Raw genomic sequence first — 5,539 nt, forward strand, 5'->3', positions numbered from 1 at the left:
GGACCCTGGCGGCTGGATGGCCGTGTTCGCACAAGGAGACCCGAGGGGTGGGGCGGGCACGTGTGGATCCCTGGAGAAGCGTGGGAGAAGGGAGAGACGAGAGAAAGTGTCTCGGGCAGATATCAGCATTGTCTGCTCCCAGGGAGGGTTGGTCCGGCAAGCTCAGGATTAGCGAATTTAATATCCTGTCAAAATCCTCACGATAATGAACCCTGGCTGGCTGGGCTGGCACAGCAACCTCCGCTGCAGCCAGCGAGATAGCACAGCTAATTTATGAGCCAGGGATTTGCTGCGCTGGCAGAGCGGGCCGGGCGCGAGCTGGAGGGCGGTCAGTCCCCGCCTCGGAGAACTTGCTGGGCCTCACGCGTTGCACGGTGACCCCAGGTCATAGCTCTTCTGGCCCCAGGTTCCCAGGAGACTTGGGAAGCTGCTTGTGGAAAAGTCTGATCCTGAAGTGGTCCGCAGGCAGCCTGCATGGCGGTTCCCGTCCCACAGCCAGGGTGGAAGGAGATGAGAGATGCAGGCGGCAGGAAAGAGGTCAGAGGCACGGCTGGGGCAGCGGGGCTCCCACTCGGTTCCACGCGGCCATGCCTAGAGGGCTGCAGGCTGCAAGGGCAACACCAAATACCAGGCTTCTGGGTGAGGACCGTGCAAGCGGGAAAGTTCCTGTGCAATTTGTTCAAAGCGCTGCACCTCTCCAGGCAGCTGTCAGAGCCGTGCATTATGGTACATTGAATCTGAATGGGGCTCTCGACATCAAAACCTCACATCCATTATGATACCATCTCCCGCTCTAAGCTGTAATGCTTATTAATTCTGCACCCATGCTCTCCCGGCTCCGGCAAATGTATTCCATCAGCCTAGCATTTAATTTAATTAGTACAGCTGGGCTCTCATTCTCCTTTCTGTGTCAGAGGTATTGTCAGCACGTTCTGCTGTAACACAATTACTGATTGCTTTTAGATAGGCAGAAATATGATTAGGGTATTGGGTGACTGTATCATAAGCCTTATTAGATTCATTTGAAATCTGGAGATAAATAGGAAACTTTTATTTGCAGTGTAATGAGATTATGCTTATTAGGCCAAGGCCTCACAACCTTTTGCAAAGAACACAGTGTATCGGCCGGATTAGACCTTGGAACCATACTCTGCTCCCAGCCTCCCGCCTCTGTGTCACACCGTCCGTGTTCCCAGATTATGGCCACCGTGGTGTCTTCCTCAGATAAAGGACATGGGCGTCCCTTGCCTCCCCGACGTCTGACGGAATACACACATCTTGAAACGAGGTTTTATTTTTGGGAGAAGTGTCTGGTGCAATCAGTGTGCAGACCAAAAGAAACTGTTCTTTTGTACGTATGTATTTGCTTTTTGAAGGTGTTTGTGTTTATCGGCTTTTGCTGACAGGACTGGTGTGCGGTGAAGTCCCTGGCACCGCGTCTGGAGGCGCGGTTGCTGCGGCTGCTGTTTGGCTAACCGCCGGCCAAGTCCAGAGTCGTTGGCTCTGATACTCTTGGGTCTCTGGGTCGGGGACAGCTCGGTGGGCACTTTCATGCACAGTGCTGAGCCGCGGGAAGCCTGTGGGGGCCAGAGCCATCCTGGGGCATTGAAGTGGAGTTTGGGGTGGCGTGTGTGAGCCGGTGCAGGCAGAGGTGGCCCTCAGCTGGGCATGTGGCACTGTCATAGGCAAGGAAAATGGTAATGACTGTGTTCGAACGCACAAGCTCTGCAGGGCAACTCGTGAATTTGGCTTTAGAAAAGATTCAAGACGTCACCTCGAGATTTGCCAAAGACATGCAGTCTCTTAAAACTTCGATTTCTCTCCCACGTCACCCTCGGTCCATCTTCACCAGAGCATCACAACATCGCTTAATTTCAGGAATTATTCTCACGGAGTCATTTACTGACTAATTCAAGTTGCCTGTGAAAAGTGAATGTGTTTTGCTGTTGACTTATACAACACAAGAAACGATTGTTTCTTTTTAAATTTATAGCCAAATCAAGACCCATAAGCAGTGAGCTCAGGCCAGCTCCCACCCCTGAGCCTAAAAGGGAGGCTGCAAGGTTTTCCCCTCATGGACGCAGGGCTTCCCTTGGGGCGATGGAAGAGGTGTGTGAGCAGCTAATGGTGATGTCGGCCCTGGATGTACTTACTTGTCTACTTAAGACTGGTTAAAGTTGCAAACTGCGAGTTATGTATATTTTACCACAGTAAATAAAGGACAGAGGGAGGGACAGGTCCTGCGTGGGGCCGCCTTGTGTGCAGATCTGGAGGTCCTGGGGGCTGTGACGGCACCCTTTCCCCCATGACAGTCCCGGTGAGAGTGCACGGCACTGGCTTCCGGGTCCTGATCAGGAGCCATGTCTGCACCCCTGCAGGCCCTGCTCGACTGCCCCTCCATGTGAAACACAGCAAACTCCATGGAACACATTCATCCTTTCCCCCCGTGGCCTATGGCAAAGACCTTATAAGGCCATAATTCGCATCTGGGTTTAAAAGGGTTGATGCCATACCAGTGTTAAAGCTCAGCAAAAGATGATGAAGACCACAAAACACCCTGTGATGGCTGGAGTCCAAAATGTCCCAAAAGACTCACATGTTGAGGCTTGGACCCCAGTGCAGAGTTCAGGAGATGTTTGGATCACCAGGGCTCTGGCCTCCATGGTGGATGGGTCTGTGATGGATTCATGCTTCCTGGCACCATTGGGAGGAGATGGGACGGGAGGTGAGGTCATAAGGTGACTTGTTCCAGCCCTTCCTCCTTCTCCACTTCTGCCTCCTGTACACCATGCATCGAGTAGGTCTGCCCGCCATGGGCTCCTGCCGTGATGTCCCCTCACCTCAGGCCCCAGGATGAAGAATCCATGCAGCCATGGCCTGAAACCTCTGAAACCGTGACCCAGAATCAACCCTTCCTCCTTATAGCTGTTTCCTTCAGGCATGTGGCACAGCCATCATGAGCTGACTACCACACACCCCAGTGAGGAAGAAGAGGCAGGACCCCATGCACAGTGTAGACTTGGTGGGCGAGGGGCAAGGGTGTCAGCAGTGCACCTGAGCCTTCTAAGCCACCTCCTCTTCACCAGCCTGCCCCAAAGCCCTCCTCGTCCCCTCAGCAAGGCACACAGATACACACCCACCCAGAGAAATGTGTCTGTGTTCCGCCACCCCTCTGCCTGCCACTGTGACTGCTGTCCTAACTGCCCGATTTCACTGCAGAAACATGAGTGCAAAAAAGAAAAAAATGTTTTTGTGTGAAGACTAAGCTGAGTGTTTTGGAACAATTAGATAAAATAACTTCCTGGCTTTTAAAAATGTAGAGCTAACTGTATGTGAAACCAGGCTAAATTATTGAGGAAAATCTTAAAAAATGAAGATTCTGCAGCCAGATTGCTTCACAGGTGGTTTTAGTTCATTGTTTCTTTGAGGAAACCTAGGAGCTGAATCCTGGATAGATGTTTACCAGGGGGCTCAGTAGGCCAGTCTGTAGCCCAGCTCAGGAAAAGACACCGGTCTGTGTCAAAACATGCATATACTTTACCCTAAGATGGTTCACAAAGATCTGTAGCTTTTGTGAGTCCCTGTTCTAATGGGTATTTCTGATAGTGGTCCTAGAGGTCCTCCATGGGGCAACAGGAGGGGACACTAGAGCCCAAAGGAGCTGCGCCCCTTATCCCCCACTTCTGGCTCTAAGGAGCACCCCTGTGCTCAGGGGAGGCTGGTGGAGATTGCTATAAAAGTAGAAAAGCGGCTTATGTCCAGAGGTCCCCCTGTAGCCCATGTGGTCACAGGTGACTGGGTCCTGGGGCTTCAAGCTGACTTGCTGTTAGGAAGTGGGGTCTGGTGAGAAGAGGCGGTCACTGTGTGGTGACCCTGAAGGCCACGTCTCCCTCCCCACTGCCTCCCCAGATCTCCCTGCCTCCCTGCTGCATGCCCTGAGCAACTCCTCTGCCAGGTTCCGCCCGTCTCATCGTGAGCCAAATGAAACCTCTCCTCCTTTACATTGTGGGTGTCGAATTGTGTCTCAGCGACATACAAAGTGACAAGATGGACTGGACACATGCACACAGGGGGCCGTGGACCAGGCAAGTCCGGAAGCCATGTTGCTTGAATGAGGACTGAGGATGGGAGGGGCATGGGCAGAGCAGGAGAGAGGCGATGACGGTACCCCTCAGCTACTGTCCACAGGCACCCATCCGTCTGCACTCTCCTCCCACACTGTCCCCCAAGGGAGCTTCCCAAGTACACCGAGGTGTGTGTAGCTCAGGGGCCTGGAAAGGGGCTGCCACGTCCCCCTGAGTCAGTGCAGATCAGCTTCCTAGGACTCCATCTTGTCCCTGAATGGCCAGGGCTAGGCAGCTCCACAGGTGACGCATGCTGGTGCCCAGGACAGAGAAGGAACCAGATCATCAGGGCAGCACAAAGGGCTTGCAGTGGTGCCTTCGTGCCAAACTATCTCTGTGACCCAAAATGGTGCATCCAGAACTTCTGGTGTGTGACTTGGGAAGCATGCAACACACTCCAGATAGGGAACTGTCCCTTGCTTCTGTCCTCTGGCTGTCCCCATGCTGACAGGGAACGACTAACAGGAGGACGTGGCCTCTTCATCCACACCGCACCAAGCTGATCTGTGGGTTTCTGCCCTTGTTTAGGCAGAAAAGAAAGGACCTGGAAAAGAGGAAAAGAGGGGACGGTGAGGCTAGGGGTGGACAGCCGTCATCTCAGGGACAGCTCCAAGCATCGTCTGCGTCTGGCCCCAGGTGCTGGCAACTTGGGTATATTTGAGGGGAGGGTGTACACAGTGCACCCCATGAAAGAGCAGAAAACATTTTGCACAGAAAGTGTCACAAAGAAACAGGACACTTGTCACTGTGACAACTCCCCTGTGCCTCTGTAGAGCCCCAAGCTTAGGTCCTCTCTTCTGACATGGTGTCGGGTCTGCCCAGGGGTTTCCACATTTCCTCCCAAGCAGGAAGGCCCCCTCGCCGTCTTCTGACTCGGGAATCACCTGCAGGTGTCCCCTCCATGGAGACTTCTGACCAAAGCCAGGGCTGCAGTAGCAGCAGCGCCCAGAGAGAGGCCTGCCCCCAGAGAATTTCTAGTCACAAGAAGATTGCTGCATAAACAAGCTGAACTTACCCCCAGGGAGCCAAAGAAACAAGAACAAACTAAGTCCAAGGTTAGCAGGAGGAAAAATAAAGATTACAGCAGAAACAAAGAAAACAGAGAATGGAAAAGATCAACAAAACCAAGTTTGGGGGCGGGGATTTAGCTCAGTGGCACCACCACCTGCCTCGAAAGTTCGGTCCCCGGTACCAAAAAACAAACAAACAAAAAAGCAAGTTTCATGTAGTAGTCACTCCAAGATGTACATGTGTACTTCTTAAATATATATCACTTTTATTTCTAAACAATACTTTGAAATATCACCTCACTCCAATAATAATGGCTGCTGTCAAAAGAGAAAAAGTAACAAGTGTTGACAAGGTGGTGAAGAAAGGGACCCTTGCAAAAGGGGAGATCAAAAACTACAATGAAG

Source organism: Fukomys damarensis, unplaced genomic scaffold (genome assembly GCF_012274545.1).
Source record: "Fukomys damarensis isolate Sample0158 unplaced genomic scaffold, DMR_v1.0_HiC HiC_scaffold_6, whole genome shotgun sequence".
Lineage (NCBI taxonomy): Eukaryota > Metazoa > Chordata > Mammalia > Rodentia > Bathyergidae > Fukomys > Fukomys damarensis.